General features: G+C 41.7%; 1 protein-coding gene and 1 pseudogene across 10 annotated transcripts in view; one reads left to right on the top strand and one right to left on the bottom strand.

The window, feature by feature from the left end:
• Positions 1-24,710, top strand: part of LOC137235484 (calcium-dependent secretion activator-like) — a 2,443,847-nt gene that overhangs the window by 1,449,320 nt on the left and 969,817 nt on the right. The gene's annotated exons all lie outside the window — the stretch shown is intronic.
• On the bottom strand, positions 19,648-20,847 carry LOC137234692 (coiled-coil domain-containing protein 93-like; annotated as a pseudogene).

Genomic DNA, 24,710 nt, shown 5'->3' with positions numbered 1-24,710 from the left:
CTACAGAATTGAAGTTAATATTTGATGAGTGTTCCGTTTTTGACAAAATAGTTACTGTAGTAAGTGATAACGGGGCTAATATTAAAAAGGATATAATTGAAATGCTACAGAAGCACCACCTCCCATGTGTAGCGCATACATTAAATTTATGTGTAATTGATGCCGTCAAAGCTGTTCCACAAGTTACTGTGCTCATAAACAAGTGTCGTGCCATAGTCACTTACTTTAACCATAGTTCTCAAGCGACGGAAAAATTAAAAAATATGCAAAAGCAAATGGGCGTTACTGAACTGAGGTTAAAACAAGATGTCCCTATCCGGTGGAATTCCACCCTTATAATGATGGAGCGCATATGCTTGGTAAAAGAACCACTCTCTGCCATAATAACTTCTTTACCAAATGCACCTGATTTCCTCAATTCATCAGAATGGGAAACATTGTTGGACTACACTAATCTTTTCAAGCCCGTAGAGCCCATGACAACCGAATTGTCAGGAGAAAATTATCCCACGATGTCACTGGTAGTGCCCCTAATCAGAGGTCTTCAATACGCAGTACGAAATCGCAAAATGAAAACTGTAGAGGGAGAAAGTTTGAAGAGCAGATTGTTAGAGGTAGTCTGGAGACGATTAGGGCAGTTGGAGTCTGACAAAATGTTCGCCAAATCATCATTCCTAGATCCTTGGTTTAAAAAAATTGCGTTCGGTAATGAAATTAATGCAAATAATACAACAAAATGGCTAGTGGAAGAAGTAACTTCCCTAATACGGCAACAAAACACAAGTGTTTCTACCAACACCCCAAGAGAAGTATCGGTCGATAAAAGCGAAGTATCTCTCTGGGACCTTCGCGATGAAAAAGTTGCTGAAGCAAAAACAATTTGTCAAAACGCGCCCAATGTCAATGCAAATATTCAGTTGGAGCAATATCTAAGGCAAAATTTTGTTGATCGCTCAAATAATCCCCTAGATTATTAGAATCGTAGCCAGTCAACATTTCCGGAACTATATATGCTTTCGAAAAAATATTTATGTATGCCCGAAACATCGGTTCCGTCAGAACGAGTTTTCTCGAAAGCAGGGCAAATAATTAACGACAGGAGAAACCGACTTAAAGGAGATAAACTGGATATGATAATACTTTTGAACAGCAATTTATACATTGAAGGTAAACTCGATGTACATACTTGTATTATTTACTTTACAATCAATTTTTTTAGGGGTTTAATAACACAATCAGTTGCCATCTCTGCGGCGAAAATTTAATATAGACCCTCATGCACTATCCGATTTTGGCTAGAACAACTATAGCGACTTTTAGTATTTAAGTGCTTGAAATATTTGTTTTATGTTTCTTTTATAACCCCACAGGTTTGGGGAGACCAAAAAACTCTGTGGGTTGCGAACCAAGGCCATTTGCATATCATTCATGCGCTTTGCATAACATGTAACAAAGGCATTTAAATTGAATATTTTCATTATTTACTTGAAGCACAATTTACACCATTTTAGTCATATTTAACGTTTTTGTTACGTTTCAATGTAGCGTGATCCAGATACGGATAGAAATTTAACATACAAATGCAACAACAAATTGATCAATATGGTTCACATTGCTGTCGCATTTGCATGTTAAATCTCTAGCCGTATCTGGATCACGTTTCATTGGAACACGACGTTTTTTGTCTTATATAGGTTTGTTCTTTAGCTACCCCGAGGGGTAACTAAAACAATCCAGAAATTGTTCTTTTGGCTTCTGGCAAGCTAAAGAACAAATTAAATGAATGAATGAATGAATGAAAAAATTCGTTCGATAGTTAAAATCATTCAGTAACTAACTATCGGTAGTTGAATTCATTCGATAGTTCCCAACACTAACACCATCCACCTTTGAAAGAGTAGTCATGCATGATTTGTGCACCTATCATGGATGGCTACTCGAGTAGCATAATTAACTTTTGTATCCGGTTGTGTTTGCATAGTTATTTTGTTGATTTATGACGTAACTTTATATGTTTATGTATTCTTTATGTTCCTTTTTGATTTGTTTAAAATTGTTCTTCATATTATCTTATGAGTACTTAATGGATATTATGAGTAAAGTGGAATGATTTTATTAATTCGAGCGAGTGACATTGTTATTAGGTTAAATTAATTTACTATTTTTAGATTTATGCTAGTTTAAGCCTATTTATATGTATTATTAATTCTTTTTCTTTTGTGCCACTGTTATTACTATTTTATGAGAAATTAGCGTACAATCATTTTCCTTATCTATGTTTGTTACTCTATATGGGCCCTTAAATTTATTATCTAACTTATGACCTGTGTCATCTTTAACTAATACTAGGCTTCCTATGTCTATTTTTATACTATGTCTACTTCTATCGTAATTTAATTTTTGTGTTATTTCAGCTTCCTGAACTAATTTCATAGCTCTTTGTTGTGCTATTTGTAGTCTATATTTAATTTCTTTGTCGTAAGCCTCATTATTATAGATTAGGCTGATTGTATTTTCTTTTAGAAATTCGTAAGTTTGTGGCTTTTTCCCGAATACGAGCTTGAAAGGACAATATTAATGTACATTAGATGGTGTTGTGTTGTAACAATATGTGAAATAGCTGAGGTACTCATCGCAATCGTCTTTGTCACTAGGTATATAAGAACGTACATATTCATTAAACGTTCCGTGACTGCTTGTATGTTTAATGGTGTGTTCAATTTATACGTATTATTTAAGAATTCATGAGCTTAACACGGGCTTATAATAACTGAATATTCAATTATTATGTTTTTTCTAAGAGAAACTGAAAAGAAAGAAAGGAATATTTACTGGCATATTGCGATGGTACCATTTCGAAAACCGCCACGAATTCATCCTCAAGCAATTTGGTAATGTTATCACAGGTTTCACCGAGATTCGAACCACGAATCACACGGGCTGTGTTCAACAGTTCCTAAAGTTTGATGGTGGTATGGTGTTGAAGTTGTATGCTCAATCTTGAGAAGTTTACATAATTCCTCAAATAAGTTATTTTTGTATTCGGTTCCCATGTCCGCCATAATTGTTTTCATATAACCATAAATCAGAATGAAATGCTCGAATACGGCTTTAGCAACCGCCACTGCGTGTTTACTTTGTACTGAAACTGCTTACTTACTTAAATCACAAACGATAGTAACTGCATATTCATTTCCATGAATTGATTTTGGTAATGGTCCAACTGTATCAATTTGTACTATGTCAAATCCTTTCGGAGGTGTCTCCGTTATAGCCATTGGCTCTTAACTGTTATCTTTTTTTTCTTACAGTGTGTAACGTAGCGTTACAATAACGTAAACACCCCCTGTATTTCCTTATTCACTTAAACCTGAACCTCCTTGTACTTATGCTTGTATAGCATATTCAACAACCACTAATAGCAAACCAATGAAAAAGCACAATAATGGTGCGTTGACTTCTCAACCAGTTTCTATAGCATAGCCAAAAACCACTTGTATAGCATAGTCAACAACCACTGATAGCAAACCAATGAAAAGCACAATAATGGTGCGTTGTCTTCTCAACCAGTTTGCGGCACCACCCATATAAACATCGAATTTGCATTTTTGCAATTCAGTCCTCGCAGGTGAGCCAGCGGGAGTGGTTGTCTTGTTAAAGACAAAATAACCACTCCGGCTAGCCAGCTGAGTGGAAGGGGCGCTGTCATGGCGCGGGTCACCCTCCACCAGGCCTGGACGACGAGATCGGTGTCTTCGGACTATTTTTCCCTCCGTCGTCTACCTTGGTGCTTGAGCGGCCCGCTGCGTCAATGACCTCAAACCCCCTTTCCCCTCAGCTCGGGTTGCGTGGCAGGGGCGCCGTCATGGCGCGGGTCACCCACCACCAGGGCTGGACGACGAGAGCGGTGTCTTCGGACTATTTTTCCCACCGTCGCCCACCCTGGTGCTTGAGCGGCCCGCTGCTTCAATGACCACATGCCCCCTTCCCCCTCAGCTCGGGTTGCGTGGCAGGGGCGCCGTCATGGCGCGGGTCACCCTCCACTAGGGCTGGACGACGAGAGGGGTGTCTTCGGACTACTTTTCTCTCCGTCGCCCACCCTTGTGTTGAGCGGGCCGCTGCCTCAATGACCCAAAGCACCCCTCCCCCCCAGCTTTAGTTTAATAGGCTGGCCGGAGCGGTGGGACCACTCCCACTAGTTAGCTAGGGAGAAGAGGGTGCGGCCGTGGCGTGAGTCAACCCTTGCTGCACCAGGACGACGAGAGTGGTGTCTTCGGGCTACTTTTCCCTCCGTCGCCCTGGTCTGGTAAGCAATGACCCGCTGCCAGAACGACCGCACGACCCCTCTCCATAGCTCTGGTTTCAGCCGTGAGCCGATGCGTGCGCACAGGGGCTATCCCTGTGCCGTTAAGGTGCACTTCCCCTCCGCGCACGGATCGACCCACGGTGTCTCGGCTGGGACAGCCCCGCCCCCCTTACGCACCTTCTATTAGCGTGCAAGTAGGGAGGCGGGGGTGTCCAGCGGTGAAACCAGCACTAACCGAGTCCTCGCAGTTTCTCCCGCAGGTGACTGACCCCGCCGATTACCGAGCCTGCCGAAGACGTTCGATCAGCCCAAACCTGCCGAAGCCGACCGACCAACACAAGCCCCCTGGTACGCCCTCCTATCCCGCCCGGAACACGCAGCCGCTGTCCAGGTAAACCCCGTCGCCAGCCTGTCTCCCCTCTCACCCCGGCCCTGGTACGCGATGCATAGCCCACCGCTGTTGCATCCGTCACGCCGCTGCTACGACGACCGTTGGCCGTCTGCCATCCTACCGCCTTTAAGCCGCTGCATTCGTCCCGCCGCTGCTACGACGACCGTTGGCCGTTCGCCACCCTACCGCCGTTAAGCCGCTGCATCCGTCCCGCCGTTGCTACGACGACCATTGGCCGTTCGCCATCCTACCGCCGTTAAGCTGCTGCATCCGTCACGCCGCCGCTACGACGACCGTTGGCCGCCTGCCATCCTACCGCCGTTAAGCCGCTGCATTCGTCCCGCCGCTGCTACGACGACCGTTGGCCGTTCGCCACCCTACCGCCGTTAAGCCGATGCATCCGTCCCCCCCGCTGCTACGACGACCGTTGGCCGCCCGCCATCCTACCGCCGTCAAGCCGCTGCTTCTATCCCGCCGCTGCTTCCGCGCCGCCGTACCAGTCCGTCCGTTACCCGACCGTTCAACCGCCCTACCGAACCTCCTCTACTCCAACCACCGTTATTCGCCACTCCGCCCCCTCACCATCTTGCGACGGAAAGCTGCTGCCCGCCTAATATCTCCAGCCGTGTGTGCATGTGTTCGTAACACATAAATATAGTGTATTTATTCAGTACGGGTTTGTGGGACCTTTACTTGACTCTGGATTGACTGAGCGTTACCCCAGCCTTAGACAAAACCCACCTCATAAGTGAATGCAATTTTTATATAGGTTTTCATGTCACTTCTCATATTTTTTCAGCTGTATTTTTGCTTGATCTTATCTGTCATGCGATTTATTCCTGTGTGGCCACCACATATAGGATCCTCATGCTATTTGTGAAGAATTTCTTTAATTTCCGCGGGATTTGTCACATTCCTAACCTCTGGCGTTAGCGCTGTTGTTAGGTTTTTGAGAATTTTGGTACCTATTTCCTTCAATTTGCTTACTCGGGAATAATTATCTTTAAACAATGTGTCCCCTAAGAACAACTGTATCTTTACAAGGCTTAAATTGCCGGCTTCTTTTGTAAGCCCGATAAAGAATTTTCCTAAGTCAATGTTGTCCTTATCAATTAGGTTACTTGTGTCTATTGTGCAACAAATTTTCTTTCCCTTTTTGAAATATAATTTCGGGGGATCGAAAACGAGCTCGACATGTCTTTTTACTTGAAATTTATTTAGCGCTTCATATATTATAGGGTTTTCTATGTGACTTTTATTTTCTTCATTTATATTATTGCTGGCTGGTTTTTTGGTCTCGGATCTTGTAGTGACTTTTAGTATTTTACATGCTGACATGTCTTTTAGATTCCTAACATTTATTCTGGATAATGCGTCGGCTACGTAATTTTCTTTTCCAGCTATGTACTCCACCTCAAAGTCATATTCCTCTAAATCCAATCTTACTCTAGTTAATTTTGATGAAGGATTTTTCATTGAAAACAGGTATGTTAAAGGTCAATGGCCAGTTTTATTCAGAAATTTTCTACCATATACGTATGGTCTGAAGTAACTGATAGGCCAGTGAATGGCTGCTAACTCTTTTTCAATTGTCGCTTTATTTATCTCTCCCTTTGTAAAAGATCTTGATGCATAGGCAATTGGTAAATGTTTTCCCTCATATTCTTGGCTAAGGACGGCGCCGCAAGCATAGCCACTAGCGCCTGTTGATATACAAAATTCTTTATTGAAATCGGGGTATTGTAAGATATTTGGACTAAGCAGTGCTTTCCTCAAGTAATCAAAAGATCTTTCACATTCCTGCGTCCAATCGAAGGAAGCGTTCTTTCTGCAAAGTCGTGTTAAAACTCTAGAGTATTCTGCGAAATTTGGATTGAATCCTCTGTAGTAGTTTCAAAAAGCAATGAACCGTTTGACTTCATCAGCTCTTTTGGGTGTTGGGTAGTTCTGAACAGTTTCAAAGTTATTTGGGTCGGTTAGGATTCCTTTGCTAGTGCATTTATGTCCTAAGTAAATTAACCTCCTGACTAAAGAATACGCACTTATCGGGGTGGGTGTAATTTTAAATTATATTTCCTGCAAGTTGGAAATACATCCCTTAAATTTGTTAACATATGCTTTTCGGAGCATCCTAACACTTCCAGGTCGTCCATATATAAGAATGCTTGTGAGGGTTTCAGCCCTGCGAATGCTAAGGCCATCATTCTTTGGATTGAGTTTGGTGCAATTTTCAAGCCATAGGGGAGTCGTTTGAAACGGCAAGTGCCATTATCTGCCGTAAATGAAGTAAATACTCTAGAATTTTGTTCTAGTTCTATTTGATGAAAGCCTGACATTAGATCCAAACATGAAAAGTATTTTGCTCATCCCATTTGATCCAAAATGTCATCAATTCCCGGGAGTGGGAACTTATCTGCAGTTATTTTTTTATTTAATTGTTTGTAGTCAATGACTAGTCTACATCTTTTATCCTTGTTACCGGGTAAACATTTCTTTGGTACTAATAGGATTGGGCTATTGTATTCGGGCATTGAAGGTTCTACAATGTCATCTTTAAGTAAAGTGTTTACTTGATTATTTAATTCATTTTTGTGTGCTTGCGGCAATCTGTAATTTTTAATGTAGTAATTTGTTTATTTGATTATTTAATTCAAAATTGTGTGCTTGCGGCAATCTGTAATTTTTAATGTAGACGGGGTTATCATCTTATGGGTTCTGTTTCTACTGTGAATATATCTATGTATTCTGAGCATAGTGAATTTAATTGTTCGCTAGCAAATTGGGGAAAGTTTTTACTACGTCTTTCTAATTTTTCTTTGTTATTAGAGTTATTTTTTATACTGCTTTTTATTAGTACATAATCATTAAGGTTTCTTGTTTTTATATCGCAGTTTTGAATTACTGCGATTTTGTCAGTAGTGTTTATGATTCTAACGAAAGTTTGACATTTGTTTGCTATTGTATTGGCAATGAAAACTTCTTTATTTATTTGTTGATGTGGAATAAAATGTTCCGAGTTGTCGGATTTTATATTAATTTGTCGAATTACTTCTGATCTAGGGGGTATTGAAATTGTATTGACAGTGGGTGTATTTGTCATTTGGAGGAGGACACACTTTGTTGTTATCTAATGTTGAGATGCAGTATATTGGTTTTCCTGCTGGTTGCAATTACGTACATTGCCAGTATTATTTCGTGTTTGCTTGAAATTTCTATTTCTGTTTTGAGGAATACCGGTTCGTCCACTTCCAGAATTATTATTTTGTCTAAAGTTGTTGAATCGGTTTTGTGGTCTAAATCTTCTATTCCGATAATTTGCGTATTTGTTATTTCTGTAACCTCCACGGAAGCCACCACGATATTGGTTTTGTTGCCTTATGCTCATAATTGTATTTGAGCTGCCTGTTATTTCCGTACAACTATTAGTGAATTTGGCAATGGCATCGTTCATTGATGTGAACGTTCCGGCTTGCATTATCATCTTGACTTTATCGTTGGAACAGTTCTTGCACATAGCTTTGACTGATGTTTGTGTAGAATATCTGTTTGCTAAGTCTGGGTTTAATCCATCAGATATGTAAGCTGCTTCCAGTGCCTTTGTAATTTTTTCGATTTCCTCGTATACTGGTTTGCAGTTTTGCTGCGTTGTTGACTGTTCAGGAGTTTTGCTGTCAAACCTTCTACTGATTCACCCTTAATAGCAGATTTCAATTTTGACCTTATTTCCTGAATTGTGTTTTCATTGCTAATAAGGTTTCGTGCTGAGCCCGTTAGTTTAGTTTTAATCAATGTTATAGCCAGAGCTTCGTGATTACATTTTATCTTTTCAAGAATATCAAGAGCATCTAGGGAACTGTCCAAATTCTCTGACCAACCATCAAACTCATGTAGGACTGATGAGGCTGTTTTGATGAAATCTACTACTGTTTGTGCCATTTCGGTGGTCGTATTTGGAACTTCTGTTGTTTTAGTATCTTCAGTTAATGGAATCTGACTTTAGGAGCACTCTGACAAGAGGGTATTGAAATCAATTTGAAGGTTTTCTTCAACTGTAGTTGGTACTGTTATTTCTATGTTGTACCGTGCGAGTGAAGATACTAATTTGTCTCTTACACTCGAAAAAATTTGGTGTGCCTCTATCTGATGGTTTTTTGTGAGTATGGGATTTAATTTGCGTATTGATTCTCCCAAATTATTTAGCGATTCTAAAATAATTTTTAAGTGTTTAGCTATTGTTTCAGGCTTTATTGAGGTACTTTTATTTATACATTTATATGATTTTCTGCCTTTATATTTTCTTCCGTTAATTCATTATACATTTTTTCCCATTTGTTCATTTCTGTTTGATGACAAGTAGACAGAAATAATATAGTTTTTCTACAAATATGGCTTTGTATACCATTTAAAAAAAAAATAGGTTTTTGGTTTTCTTTTTCCAATGTTTATTTGGCATTCAAATTTACTCTTGTGTTTTACAAAACTCAAAACTGTTTTGTTTTTTGTATTTTTTTTTTTTAAATATACGTTTTATTCTTAAAAAGCTATTTTCTTAAACAAAAAAAATCCTAAGCAGAAATAAGCAGAAATTATTTTATTGAGAAACTTACCAGGAATTAAAAAAAAATGTTTTCCTAAGCAGAAATTCAAAATTTCTGCTACTGGTTGAGCAACCGTGAAGTTGCCAAAATTAATCTGATTTATACTACTTGCTACCAGTCATGTTGTTTTACCGCTGCCAGTCAAAAAATGTTCATATTCTTTCCATCTAATTCTGCCAGCCCAAATTGCTGATTATTCCATGAGTCCCAGTTTTCTGTAATTGCCTTGTTGTCGATTTATATTACACTTCTATATGCTCGCTGGTATTCCATTTTTTGCCTTTGAAGTAGTTTATTTTCGAACGGTTTTTTACTTCAGCCCAATTCTTGATATCGTGGAAGTACGTTTTAGCAAATATTGCGTAGATTTTTATATTCCTCAATGTTCCAGTAATAAAATTATCCCCAGGGAGTTCCCAAAACCATCCCAGAATGTTCCCCAAATAACCCCGGGAGGACGCGATGGAGTCCCCAAAACCAACCAAGAATGTCCCCCAAATTACCCCGAGGGAGTCCCCAAAACCATCCCGGAATGTCCCCCAAATTAACCCGAGGGAGTCCCCAAAACCATACCGGATTGTCCCTCAAATGACCCCGAGAGAGTCCCCAAAAAGATCCCAGAACGACCCCTAAATGACCCCGGGAGGACACCGATGGGGCCTCAAACACCATCCCGAAATTACCCTCAAAAACCCCAGGAAGATCTTCCCACAATAACAGCAAATGTAATAAATATTCTTCCGTTTTCTCTCGATCGCACCATAACAGAATTCTAATTTAAATTTATCCGTATAAATTAAATTATCAAGAGCGTTTGACTTATTGACAATTTGTCAGCGAAAAAGTTTTTTATTTTTTACATAGAATAGCAATTACTTGATAAATTGTCAAACTTGACAAATAAGCAAGATGGTGAAGTTGTCAAGTGCACAGAATAGGGCTGTAAGCATAAATAAAATTAGCTCTGGGAAATACAATGCAAGCATAAATAAATTTTGGAAATAATTTGTATACAGGTTAAGGCTTGTGGCGAGCATTTGGTCAGCCTTAAACAGTAATATAAAATAATTTAAAAAAAATGTTTAAGTTAAACGGTTTTATTGAAAACAATACTTACATGAAGTAATAATAATACTAAAAGCTAGCAAATAATTAGGTAGGTCCTAGGTACTAGTCATCACACTCCTCAACAATCTAGGGCGTTGGTCAGACAATTAAATAAAAGCGTTGGGCGCGTGAAATTTCTAAAAATGTGAAGCGTAGCATAACCTGATTAAAGTTCATTTGGTCTTATTTATTACTATCAATAAAAATTTGACGCGTCCAACGCTTTTATTTAATTGTCTGATCAACGCCCTAGATTGATGAGGAGTGTGATGACTAGTACCTAGGACCTACCTAAATATTTTCTAGCTTTTAGTATTATAATTACTTCATGTAAGTTTTGTTTTCAATAAAACCGTTTAACTAAATTTTTTTTTGTAATTATTTTATTTTCAAGTTTTTAGGCTTTATTTAATTGCCTATTATTTCTTATTCTATTTAGTTCATTTAGTGACTCATTATTACAAGGACTCTTTCCTGAAAATTTGTTGCAATATAAGTCCTCAATACATAAGACTTTTCTCGACTCTGCGCCACGCATGCTTGTTCCTCCGGCGACCACTTTTACAGGATAGTTTGTGTGAATGCAAAGTTATTTGCAAAGTCCTCTGGCAAACTAAAAACTATCGAATGGCACACCACTGGAGACAAGCTACACACATGCCATCGTCTAGCGTTAGAGGGCAATATACAGCAAAGTCTTTCGCCTGCAAATTCAAACGATGTGTTACGTTTTGGTCCATCTATGAACAAGTAGGGATGCAAATTATCATAAACGAACTCACAGATGCAGAGCTCCAAATTGGCTCTATGGAGTGCCGTTGCAATTTATCACTAGGGAAGGCGCCTATTGGTGAAAAAGTCACTTATTTGGATGAACGTTTAAAGCGTACATCGCTTTGGACAATTGCTAAGGTAAGGGCTACCAGCGCTAACGGAGCTGTGGTCATAGTTCAAATGGACATGGATAGCTTAGGTTAGATGGCAGTTGCCCTCATAAGGGAAGCCCACTTGGACAACATGAAGGTCCGTTGTGATACCACATACAATAAAATAACGGTGACGTTGATATAACTACTTAGAGAATCGTTGGGTAGCAACTATGAACTTCCGAATGATACCGATCTTAACCTTGGATAAATCCTCGGGAGGTCCAAGTGAGTCGCGACCGAAGTACTTTAGCCTAGTTCTAGTAAAAGCTGGGCATTCAAGCATTAAGTTATTTAGTGATTCCAACTCATTATCCTCCATACAGCCGCAGCAGGATGGAGTTTCCAGTATATTGAGACGTACCGCATGGGTACCCATTTGACAGTGCCCCGTATAATATATAAAAAGAAAAGACTTTGTTGCGTCTTGGCGTCAAACCAATAATTTTCTTTATTAGCGAAGTTATATTAATATATATACAAAACTAGCAGACCCGGCAGACGTTGTTCTTCCCTAAATTTGGTCTATCTGCATACATTTTAATAAGCTTTTTCCGTCTAAATCTGCCCTCGCCCCTCTACACATTTTCCTAATCTTTGTATTCACTCCACCCTCAGTATTTTTCTCGTCATATATCTCCATCGTCGTCTCATTCTATATCTTTCTCAGTCTCCTTCTCAATTTTCTCTTCTCTCAAGTTTTTCTCATTCTTCTTCATATCTTTCCAAATAGGTATGTGGGTATTATTAATTCATGTCTTTATTTCAGCTTCGCATGCATATTTATCAGTTTTGCCAGGTTGATGTGACTAAATCGGATATCACAATGAAAATTACTTTAAAGCTCTCAGCAACAGATTTTATTTGATATCCATATTACACACACATTCTAGGGGTATCCGGGTCCATGTTTTGGCCTATATCTCGAGACCCTAGTCTCCCAGAGGTGTAAAACTTACTCTGTACTAAAGCATACAGAAACAGCTTCAATTTGATGCCCATAATGTAAAAAAACATTCAAGGGGTATCCGGGTCCATGTTTTGGCCTATATCTCGAGGCCCTAGTCACCCAAAGGTGTTAAACTTACTCTGTACTAAAGCATACAGCAGCAGCTTCAATTTGATACCCATAATGTAAAAACACATTCTAGGTGTATCCGTGTCCACGTTTTGGCCTATATCTCGAGACCCTAGTCACCCAGCGCCATAAAACTTACCCTGTACTAAAGCACACATCACCAGCTTCAATTTGATATACATACTGTAAAAACACATCATAGTGTTAACCTGATCCACATTTTGGCCTATATCTCGAAACCCTAGTCACCAATAGCTATGACAACTACCCTGTTCTAAAGCACTCATCAACAGCTTCAATTTGATACCCATAATGTAAAAACACTATCTAAGCGTTCAGGGGCCCACGGTTTGGCCTATATCTCGAGACCCTAGTCACCCAGGGGTATGAAAATTACCCTCTACTAAAGCACTCATCAAAAGTTTTCATTTGTAATCTATATTCTATAAACACATTCTAAGGGTACCCGGGTCCGCGTTTTGGCCTAAATCTCGACACCCTAGTCACCCAGAGGTATGAAAATTACCCTCTACTAAAGCACTCATCAACAGCTTTCATTTGAAATCCATGTCCTATAAACACATTCTAGGGGTACCCAGGTCCACGTTTTGGCCTATATCTCGAAACCCTAGTCACCCAGGAGTATGAAAATTACCCTCTACTAAAGCACTCATCAACAGCTTTCATTTGTTATCCATACTCTACAAACATATTCCAGGGGTACACGGGTCCACATTTTGGTGCATATCTCGAGACCCTGGTCACCCAGGGGTATGAAAATTACCCTCTACTAAAGCACTCATCAACAGCTTTCATTTGATATCCATATTCTATCAACATATTCTAGGGGTACCCGGGTCCACGGAGCCCGAGACCTTTCCAACGAATACAAAGCCGTGGAAATCGGTTGGTGCGTTCTGGAGTTATAGCGTCAGGAAGGAAATCCCGACTTATTTTTATATTATAGATTATTCTAGTTAATTCTTATGAGCTACCTACATTACATATTAATAATAATACATACTTACATACTAAGCGTACAAAATATAATTAGGCGCTTTGCCAGCGAAATGTATATATACATATATATTCAGTTCGGTGGGAAGCTCAACTCAGCATAAATAAAATTAGTTGTGGGAAATGCATAATAAGCAAAAACGGATTAGAGCAAGTTAAGTGTAAACGAGTCGTGGGAATAAATTGTGTGCAGGGAGAGATTTGTGGTCAACGTTAAATTGAAACAGAATAAGCCTCAAGTTACGAAGCGAAAACTGTTGTAGCTCGTGTCGGAATATGTATGTACAAATGAATGAATATATATGTAAGAGTCAATGCATCTCAAGACATACTAAAATGAGTCAAAATATATGTTTGTACAAATGAATGAATGACTGAATGAATGAGTGAAGGAATGAATGCCACACCTGTCAAAACCCCAATGACCATTGCCAGGTGAGCCTTAGTGAACCCAATTATTTCGGCAGACCTCCTGCCATCCACTTTCGGTCAGAAAGATCTTGCTACCCTGCAAGAGGTGCTGTCCGCCCAACGTTTGCTGAGCTGACTCGAGGCTGAGTTATGCAGGAGCAAACCACAGTTGGCCAGCGGAATCCCGAAATCACTACAGCCATCTTCATCTGGTTCAGTTGCGCCGATGCGGACTAAGATATCCATTTGGCAGTTACCCGGGATATCACTATGGCCCGGGACCCCGATAATCTTAATTGTAAAATACTTCGATGCAATCGCAAGCGAGGTCAGGCACACGCCGACCACCCTCGATCGTACTGTAGTTGAACTCAAGGCCTTGATAGCCGCTTGGCTATCAGAGTAGATGTTAAATTCCCTAACCGTAGTAGCACTGGATAGCATTTCATCCACCGCATCCTTAATCGCAGCAACTTCCATTTGGAATACACTGCAGTGATCAGCCAACTTAAACTTGCGGCTTAAATTTATCTCTACAAAAGACCCCCCACCAACCTTTCCGTCCAACTTCGGCCCATCCGTGAACAAGTTAACCGGTCCCCTGCCCCAGATAATTCCTCTTCCCCACTCCTCTCTCGGGGGAATGACTGTGTGAAAGTTGTATAGACAGCAGTTATCGGCATACTGTAGTGTTGCGTGGAATCACTTCACTTCGAATGCTCTTAACGTTACAAATATACATACAAACAAACGTTCATATTAACCCAGACAACCACCATGAGTTCATTCGCATTTGCCAAACCGCCCAATGTATTGATTCGTCATACCAACCAGCTTACGCGCGGATCATATTGACAATATGTAGGTCAATACAATAATTTGCTGGCAAACCATTATTCATTATTAAGTCATGCACTTTTAGTATGTAAACATTCATGTAAGTATGTATGTGTAGGATAAGAACTTTTGTATAAATAGGAATGAATTTCGTTAATAAACAAGAATCGCATTTTAACGCTATACATCGGCGTTTCAATAAACCTCCTCTTTTCACATTATTACAATACAATAGTTCGTCCTGTCCAGAATAAAGTTGAAACTGGTAAGAAGGCTGGAGTGTCCGAAGTCAGAAAGCTCACATAACGAAGCCTGACCAACGACCGGGCCGCGGCCGCCTTTCCCGAAATATCAACTAGATGGATGTTCAGCATGACATTAAGTGCCACGGTAGGTGTTGCTCTGAGAGCGCCACTAATACCGATCAGCGCCGTCCGATGCACTGACACTAACATTTTGGAGGTGCTCGCCGTGTCCAGTGCTTTCCACCAGACCAGCACCCCATAGAACAGAATCGGTTTGACCACCATCTCATAAAGCCAGTGTACTACTCCTGGCGAGAATACCCATATCCTTCCGATAGCTCCCCTACAGCAGTACAAGACAACTGCGGCCTTCCTGGCCCTATCCTCCACATTGGATCTACAGGACAGTTTCTTGTCCAAAACAATCCCCAATTATGTGACCCTATCAGAAAATACCAACGTTACCCCACCAATCGAGGGATATCTGATGTCCGGCATCTTATATCTCCTTCAAAAAAAAACCAATTCCTTTTTCGCCAGTCCACATGATTCAGGCCACCTAGCCACAATATTCAGGTAGCCCTGCAAAATATAGCGCAGAGTGCCCAGAAATTTGCCGCTGACTAGGGTAGCGAGGTCATCTGCATAGGCAATCACCCGACAGCCACTGGCTTCCACCTCCACAAGAAGTTCGTTGACTACCACAACCCAGAGCAGAGCAGATAAGACACCCCCTGTGGCGTGCCCCTGCACACGTTCCTCTCAATTATGGCCCCTCCCCACTCCGCTGCGACAATTCTTCCGCATAGAACCTTTGCTAATAAATTCAACCAGAGCCGCCTCGGCTCCTAAACCAACCAGAGCTCTTTCGGTAGCCCCCGGTAAGACATTGTTAAAAGCCCCCTCGATGTCTAGGAAGGCACCCAGAACAAACATTTTGCGTTCCAGAGACCCCTCTATTAGCTTTATTTGCTGGAGAGCCGTTTCCGTCGATCTTCCTTTAAAATAGGGATGCCTCCGTCAGTAGCATCCGTGGAATCTTTTCCCGTATGTACCGGTCAATCAACCGCTCAAACGTTTTAAGAAGAAACGACGAGAGACTGTTTGGCCTGAAATCCTTAGGTGATACATGAGAACTTTTGCCGGCCTTCGGAATAAAGATAACCCTAACCGTGTGCCAAGACTTCGGGATATAGCTAAGCTTGAGGCAGTTAATGTAGATGATGGCCAACGAGCGGCAGGAAATCCCCAAAGGCTTTTGAAGTTGCGCAGGAATGATGCCATCCTTACCCGGAGCCTTATAGGGCTTGAACGAACTTATAGCTCAGGTTATTTGACTTTCCCGTATTGGAATGGCAGGCACTTCTGCATGGCCAACGACCGCCGACCATGCAGTTGAAGAGCCGCCTACTGGACGCTCTTAGGTCCTCAAGAGAATCAGACCACCAGGGCGACGTGCCTTTCCCCTGTAAGTTTTCAACAAACAGGGTGAAGTTTTCCACCAAAACGTCAATCTTAGATTCGGGCAGCTCCGAACTAGCGGTAGGCGTCGCAGGCAATATCTCTCCAAGCTTTCTACAATACAAGTCCCAGTTAGTACTTTTATTGTTCCTAAAAGGTGTTTTACCGGGACGTTCTTCGTTCACCGAGAACTGAATATAACGGTGATCAGAGAAGGAGTGCTCGTTGAGAACCCTCCAGCCAGATATCCGATCTTCCAGTTCTCTACTAACCAGGGTGAGGTCCAGGACTTCCTCCCTTACCGCAGTAATAAAAGTCGGGTCATTCCCGGTATTAAATAAAAAAAGTCCCTCATCTAAAATAAAAGTAAATAAAGACTCACCTCTATTGTTGGTATCCGAGCTTCCCCAGATGCTATGATGGGCATTATCATCGGCTCCTATAATCACGCCAACACCTCTCTGCCTTGCTCCAGCGGTGATTTCGCCCAGTATCGCAGGTGGTGGTCCCGCTATTTCCCCATGGGTCAACAGGGAACAGTGGTTACGTCAGCATTGCTGAAATTAGAGAGAATAAAAGTTTTTATATCTTTTTTAACAAGCACACAGGATCTAGGCCTACCTTCCTCCCCCTTCACCAAAGTGTTGAGTTTTCCCGTCCCTAATACAGAAATCTTTCTGCCGTTACTACTAAGCCACGGCTCCTGGACAAGGACTATGTCCAGTCTGCCTTTTGCAAGGCAGAGCAACAAATTTGCGGAATCCGCCTTAGAGTGCTGAAGATTGATTTGACGGATTTCTATTAACACCACTATTCTTCCGCACCCCATCCTTGACAGATTCGCGCTCGGAGGCGAGGAGATCCTCCTCGCAACAATAAAGACGATTTACACTAATGACGCATCCCACCATCGATGATTCGCCCTCGGAGGCTAGGAGCTCCTCCTCTGGCCAATCAGCCAGACGACCAACACTGATGACAGATCCCGCCATCGACGCGACGTCAACCGTGTTTTCGCTGTCCGAATTAGCGGGGTAAGCAGCCACAACCATGGGTACTGGCTCCCCTGCGGACGCCTCCCCCTCCCGGACAGTCTATGGGGGAGAGGAGTCATCTCCCCTGGAATCGGCGTGGTAGATCTTGAGGACCACACGCCCGAGATCATAGGAAATAACCCCCCTCATGTCAGAGAGAGGACCGGTGAACTCTGCGTTTAGCAGAATCAGCAGTTGCCGACGTGCCCAACGACTTCCTCTACTCTGAGGAACCTCCAGTTATGCGTTGGAAGGTTCGGGTTGCAGTATCGCGTCAAATCCGAGAGGGTGCAGCAGGGAACCACACTCGAGCCCCCGGAGGCGATCCCCCATTTCCACGGCCTCGAGTCTAGCTGCTTTCCAGTCCTCCCCAACCAAAGAAATTATCCTTTTATGGCCGCAGACCAGGGCTCTCCATAACGGCGACCATATAGGCCGCTTATATGGCGCTGGCGACTCCTCTCGGGAGATGGCCCCATCCTCCCTACTCCTATTCAGGATACCGAAGGCGATGGAGCCCGCTCTATTAACGATTTCGTTAAACGCAAGTGCGTCTCCACCTCCTGGGCCCTTTTGGTCGTTGAGCCATTCCTCTCATCCTACCTTTGCCGCTTCCTAGCCTCAAAACTCTGCTGACCACCCGCATATTTCGACACCGATGTGTGATCGACGCCAGCTACGACGCTCCTGGCCCACTCCAGCGTCCGGACATGCTTCTCAGAAATCTGAGCTGCATCTCTTCCGTCGTAGCGCTCCAGGACCTTCTGGGCTAGGCGCTGATCACCCAAAGTTTTCCTACGCAGCGTCGATCGCCTATCTTTCTTGGCAGGCTTCGACCTCAGGACTCCCGTTGGGAAAGCTCATCACGACAGAGCCTCCTTACTGGCGCTGGGCTCCTTTTAATCTCTGTTAGTCGGTCCATTCTAAATAGTCCCCCCTCGCTATTCGGAGCCGATTCTGTAGTCGCCCTTCAACTGTCTCGTGGTTATCTGTGCTATGCAGAGAGGCCGCGCGAGGATTGACGCATTACCTTGTGGGTAATGTGTTCATAGCCAGACCTGACGCAAAGCCACGGTTTTAACGGGAAGTGGACAGGTGCAGCAAAAGCCTACAAGCCATTTCGGCAGGGTTTCACCCCGACCTACTAAGGTGGCAGAAAACCGCACCTACCAGCCGAAAGTCATCAAGTTCAAAATCAAAGTCAATAATCAAAAGCCCTAACAATCCAGTTCGTCACCGTTGTGTACCGATCTTGACACTTAACAGAGCCCTCCCTCCCCTGAGCTCGGAACAATGAATCAGGGGTGCGGGTTTTACCGAGTTGTCCTCTCTAGATCCGCCATTATCAGTAGAAGAATGGGCCCCTTCCGCAGGACGTGATAACTAATAACGCGTAACAGTTCGTCACTATGGCCGGTCTAGGACCGGGACCGCTATCCCGGATTCAGAGCCTGGAACCACGTATGATATCCAAGCCAAGTATCTTAGCCCCCTCAAATGGAAATAGTAACTAAATTATGGAATCTCTATATATATGATAACGGTGATAAGGATTTAACATGCGATTGGGGCTATCAAGATGCGGATAAAATGGAAATAAAAACTGAATTATGAAATCTTTATATAGATGATAACGGTGATAAGAATTTAACATGCGATTGGGGCTATGACGATGCAGATTTGTGCTTACAGTTGCTAGTGGTTCAAAAACAGGCAAGTTCTAAGAATAGAGGACTCAAATTTAATAATGTGCAACATGTTCCAGAAAAGGAGAGATAGGATTGCTGGAGAGTGCCATTTGCAATTGTTATCAAAAAGTTAAACTATAATCCAAAGCGAGAGTTAGATCTGGAACAAATCAATTATTTAATTGAATACATTCGGGAAATCTTTGGAAGTTAGTTAAGTAGCTTTTTTTTAATTAGGGTACCTTCATCTATGAGTATGTAGCAAAATGGAATTCAAATTATTACCTTTCTTAAAGTCTTTATATAATACATAAGTTATCTTTTTGCATTATAATTCGGTAAGTAATCTATCTGATATAGTCTACACGTAGTGTATTTGTAAACATTGCATGCTTCCAATAAGCCACTTAAATTCGACAGCAGTGTTGTGGCATTTTGAGTGCATTAAACTAAACAAAATAGAATCATTAATCGAAATCTATGAAAGAAAATTTTCAAATTTAATTAAATATAAATACTTTCTAATTTGTTGCTTTACTAGAATGCTTTTAAACTATTTTTGCCGAATTGAGATTTCTCTTCTTATCGTTAAGAGTATTGAAGATTGTGGTGTACTGTTTGGTTTCGATATGTTTGGCACTCATTTCATTATACTCATGATAATCGTAGTTGATATTGCGTTAGCTCTGTACGATAGGGTATGGCATATAAACGTCGTTGTATGGTCACAATACCACGGTTCTTTTCCGCTATTTGTAGTTTTAACTCTGGTATCTGTGCTTCCTCTTTAGATACGGTAGCTTCTAACACTTCAGGTGTTTGTGCGTTAAAAGCCTCTAGCTCATCAATCTCTTTTTGTAAATTAGCCAAGTCTTGTAGGCAGAATTCTTTCGATTTCTTCATTTTCTTTGAGGTGAAGTTGTACTTTCGTTCTAACGCAATTTTTTGATGCTTCCAACATTTTCATTTGACTATGCTCAGATAATTGCTTAGCCCCCGTTAACATTTTGTATAATTCTGTATAATGTTTATGCATAGCGGTCCGTTCGTTGGCATCAAGGCGGTGCGTAGGTAAAAAAGTCACACTCTCATTTTTTAACGAAAGATTTTTAAGCAATTTCTGCACATTAAACTAATCTTCCCCTCCATCAGCTCGAATGCTAACATGCCTTCCACTCTTCGCGCTTGTACTAGCCGCCACCGTATTACAATACTCTAGCAAAATCATGCGTACACGTGTCTTTTCGTCCTCGCTACCAGTATCGTTGCGTTGGTAGATCCGCGAGGGATTGTAGAGTTCTTGAATGCGTTGAAGGATTTCGTATTTTCGTCAAATGCTCTTTATCTCCTTACTAACCACTGCATAACCGGATTCATGCTAAGAAACTCTAAACCCTGTATTTGATGTGGTTCTATATGAAAAGAGCACTTCATTTGTGGCAACACGGATACGAATTTTTCAACAAGAGAAATATTTTGTCCAATTGTTAGGTTTTCTTGGAACAATAAATCCACATCAACATCATAATCACAGCATCAAGTCATACCGCAAACCATTATATCGAATGATGACAAACCTTTTAAGCGCGCCCGGTAATAGCCGGTAGCCGTCAACATATCGAAGGTTTACTGTTCCTTTGCTTTTGCGTCGACATCTTCGCGTCGCTCAATCTGTGCTTCTCGTCCTTGAGCATCGGTACGTGTAGCCAACTTCACGTTTGGTAAAATATATCACGATTAGATGCCATCGCAGAACGCCCACTTGCATTACTTTTGTGATAAGAATGTTTAATTTTGGTACGGTTTGAATATTGACATAAATTTAATTGTCTACAATTTAACTTGATAATTTTCACTAATTTTTGTTCAGTTACTTTTGGTTTTATGTAGCTCTCTAATTAGAATTCCTCTCCAACTGTCAGTAACCCTCTCATTTCAAAGATACACAAACTGCCTGCGTCACATGAAATAAAGCGAAGACCGTTGAATTTGAAAATAAGTGTAGTAAGGCTAAAGTTATCCTATATCCTCGTGCGATAGTTCATGCTTCCGGCACCGTTTAAGTGGATCTGCGTTTGGGTTCTTTGTTGGCCTCGTTGCTGGTGAACAAGAGTGGGATACTCTTGGGACCGTTAACGCGCCCAAACATTCGGAGTCCCTGGAGGATGTCTGATCCAATGTGGGCTGATTATCTGAAGTTAAATATAATTGGTATATTGCTAACTTTTTCAACCGGTTGATTTTCTGCCACATTTAGATTGCTTAATTTACATCTTAGTCCAGGTGGGTCCCCTGTCCCCATTTCCATCGTGTAGCAGAAACTAGTAATCCCCCAGCAATCTCTCACCATAACAAGACGGGGGGTTTTTATTATAAAAGATGTCTTGCTCGGGAGAAGTAAAGGATAGAGGGTCATTTATACGTGTGCTCGCACGTGTTTTGATGTCCTGCGCTCTCGTTAGTTAACCGTGGGCCCATATTTGGTAGGTATTCGCGTTAATATGCGACTGGATACGGGGGGTTACGCGCAGGAATGTTCGACCGTCCTTCTGTTTATGTTCGGTTGATTTGTGCTTGATGAGGAGGAGTCGATAGGAATATAGAGTTATGGCATGGTTAAGATGATGATTCTGGCTTTTCGCACACCATCGCCTCTGCAGGAAGAAGGATCTGTTTGAACAACGGTGGTCTGACCAAACCCTTCTCGGTTTTGAGGTCAACTACACGTAATCCGTTATCTTCGCCGGGGTGTACCTTGACCACTCTACCGATCCTCCATTCGTTGGGAGATAAGTTGTCCTTTTGGACGACAACTAGATCATTCACCTTAATGTTCTACTTCGAATGTTTCCACTTCAATTGTCTTTGAACCTCGGAAAGATATTCGGTTTTCCATCGCCGGCAGAAGGTTTGGTGGAGTGTTTTGAGCTTCTGCAACCTGTTTATCATGGAGGCAGTGGATCCAGATCCATTGGGTCATTCGACCCTGTGCTCATAGGGTGCGAGTTGAGGCACGCCTCAGTCCGGCGCAAAAGTATTTGGAACCTCTCCAAAGTGTATTTATGGAGAGACGCTATCTTTTTGAAGTGGCTTTTGAAGCTCTCCTACCTCCGACAAGCCGCCCATATATGGCCCGGCGACAGGAATAAAATGCTAGGTTAATGCTTGATTGCTATACTTGGAGACAGTTTCTTTTCGGTTTTCTGCCAGAAGGACTTTTAATTCTGATCGCAAAGATCTTGAAACTCTGACAAAGTTTGTACCATTGTCGGAGTAAACGTTTTTCGGACATCCTCTTCTAGCTATAAAGCGCGAAAAAGCTGCTAGAAAAGATGGGGTATTAAGGTAGCTAGTGGTTTCTAAGTGGATTGCCGTAGTGGTGAAACAGACAGTGGGGGTAACGGCGCATCCACGTTATTGTTTAGAAATATGTTAGCGAGAAAATCGAAAAGTAAAACAATAAAATATTCGTATTAGTACAATAAAATAAGGTGGCTTTTTTAAGATTTAAAACAACAAGTAATAGGGATAAAGTATCAGCAAGTGCTGTGTAATATTAATGAAATTATTGAAATATTATTGGTTTACTTACGTGGACGTAGGATGCTTCCTGGTTGACGGCTTCAAAAGAGAACAAGCCCCTTCCAGGAAAAGGCTACGAGCCCTCGATACAGCACTCTATGCGGGTTTCCTCGCAACAAAGTTGCTACACCGTGGGTTCATAGCAGTAAAAAAGTATAAATGTGTGCCAATGTGCGTGCGTACAATTAATTGTGATTTAGTGACCGCAAGCCTATATAAGTCGTAGCAACAATGAAAAAGTAAAAAACGGCATGTACGTCGTCGTACGTCTATGCAAGGATGTGCGTCGATGTGCAGATGTGGACTGCTAGCACAGTACGTCGTATGGTTGACTTCAGGTTTCGTTCTCCTGTGGAAAAAGAAAAGAAATTATTAAATAAAATTACGTGGTTTTGAAATTCCGTGCAGTATTTATTTAAGTATTCACATATGTGTATGTGCGTGTGAGGCGCTGGGATCAGGAATTTTATTTTTGACAGGCTCCTGAGACCACCAAGCTGAATACGGTCGGTTGTGTGAGGAGACTGCCAACTTTAGATGTCGGTGTACCGCTCACAATCATTTCGGCGTACATATCAGCGCCGAGTGTCAGACAATTGGTGATGAGCGGTAAAAATTAGGATCCGCCAGCCGGCTGGAAATGTGCGGAAATATTTGGGTCCACATCGGATTTCCGACTCAAGCGATAATGGTTTTCGGCGATTCCGGCTTGAATGATCACATGAGTCTATGAACCGAATTTGCCGCGCAGAATTATGGTGCATTGCCCTGGTCTTTGAGGCACCAACTGTAGGTCACGTACCAGCTCTGCGTCGACTATTGTGCTGGTGGCGCAGGTATCAATGATGGCACGAACCAAATGTAAGTGACCGCATGATTCGATGCGCACTATGGCCGTCGGCGCGATGAGCACAAAAGGCCATATGATGGGCGAAGGAGTGCTAATCGCCTGCCCAGCTTTTATAGTTTACGCTGCATACTTCTAGGCTCTTCGATTTCCAGAACTTACTAGTTAGTCTCGGCTACAAAGTCGCCAGCCACAACTACGTGCACAAATTATTGCTCTCTCTTGTGACAACTCAGATAAGATATATGCATGTGTTTGTGCATTGCCGCTCCGCTGCTCGTATACGTACATATGTGTAGACGCAATTATTTATTCGTTTATGTAGATACATAATGATTAAATTATTGACATGAATGTTTGTAGTTTACAGTCTCTCGCGCATACATAGGCGTATAAGTAAATGCGTCTGTGTGTGACATCTTTCGGCTGCCTTATATATATGTATACATGATTTGATTATTGACGTAAATAATGCTTATCGTGGCCTTAGCATCGCCTTAGTGATGGTATAACTTAGCGATGCTAATATCCGTGTCAATATGCAACAAGGGCTCTGCAAGGGAAGCTACACATTGCTTCAGGAAAAAAGATGAAAATTCTTGATAATCACATTGCTTGGAGCTCTTGATCGCCTGAATACTTAAGATAATATCATCAATATCTAGAACTAATGAGGATAATTCGAAACAAGACGTTATCTCATTCAACATATCCCCGTCGTCATTCCACAGATCATCAATAGCTAAGTTTGCTTTAAAAAATTCTGCAAACAAATTGGGTGAATCACTAGACGATAATGAATTCTTGCCCTTGTAAGACACAGACAACGGTATTGTTGAAACCGATTTGGAGCGAATGAAATTCCAACACGATTTAGGATTCAATTTGATATTATTTTCGAAATTGAGAATATATCGATTGTACAGAAACTTATCAAGACAATTAAACTCCTTCGCGTAATTCAGATATTGTTGCTTGAGTTCGGGACTTCCTGATTTTTTAAAAAGTTTATGATATTTATTACGCAAATTTTTTAGAGTCTTTAAGCTTTTGGTATACCACGGCAACTTGTAAACCCTTGCCGGGAAACGAGGAATATTAATATTCATTATTTCCGAGATATTACTTTTGAATAAGTCAAAGCAGTCTGGAAGATTTCGATTATTAAAAAGAGACTGCCAG

This window comes from Eurosta solidaginis, chromosome X (genome assembly GCF_040869045.1).
Source record: "Eurosta solidaginis isolate ZX-2024a chromosome X, ASM4086904v1, whole genome shotgun sequence".
NCBI classification, from domain to species: Eukaryota; Metazoa; Arthropoda; class Insecta; order Diptera; family Tephritidae; genus Eurosta; species Eurosta solidaginis.
Note: the sequence above shows the minus strand (reverse complement) of the source record. Positions and strands in the feature narration are given on the sequence as shown.